Raw genomic sequence first — 876 nt, 5'->3', positions numbered from 1 at the left:
ATCATCATCATCATCGTTAAACGATGATGATGATGATGATGATATACATACATACATACATATATGCATACATACACACACACACACATTTAGGATTTAAAGTTGGAAAAATTACTCTGTACCATGCTAGAGATTACTGATATTTTATTTTGGTCAAGTCAACCTCTTATTCATATGAGTTTCATCTGTAGATACACTGGATCTTCAGGTATTTAACAATAAAGTGGATTATTTCTTAGCAAATCAAATGTCCTGAATTTTCAAAACTGGCTTACAAAACTTTCAGTACAAAAGTTAATCAATGTTATTCAGTGGTTTATTAACACAGTCTTGGGAATCAAAGAATGAATTTGAGTGTAAGATTATTCCAAGAAATACGTTTGTGTGTTAAAGAAAAACATTTAATGATATTAAGACCAATTAAAGAAATCAGTTGCATAAATTGAAATTATTGAAAAATATACTTTTAAATATCTTTTTTCTTCTATTTTTAATACATCGGATGAAGAGGAAGGGCTGTGCCTGTAATATTAAGAGCTGCTGAGACTGCTGAAGATGGAAGGCAGTTACATTCAAAATGGAGATTTGGTTCAAATGTTTGCAACAGTGTATTTAGTCTACTATAGACCGCAAGGTGGTGGTGTTAAACTGAGTGACAGATAAAATGTAACCTCAACTGAAGGATATTCAAAGCAATACTTTTGAGACAATTATAATTATTTTAAGAAATCTATTTTACTAAATTAACATTATGCAAAAGAAATACTTTTCAGTAAATTAAGATTATTCAAAGAAATGCATTTGAGTAAATTAAAATCATTCAATCATTTGAATAAGTTGTTTCACAAAATTCCTTCATATATATATATATATATA

Source organism: Octopus bimaculoides, chromosome 12 (assembly GCF_001194135.2).
Source record: "Octopus bimaculoides isolate UCB-OBI-ISO-001 chromosome 12, ASM119413v2, whole genome shotgun sequence".
Lineage (NCBI taxonomy): Eukaryota > Metazoa > Mollusca > Cephalopoda > Octopoda > Octopodidae > Octopus > Octopus bimaculoides.
This window is presented reverse-complemented; position numbering follows the sequence as displayed.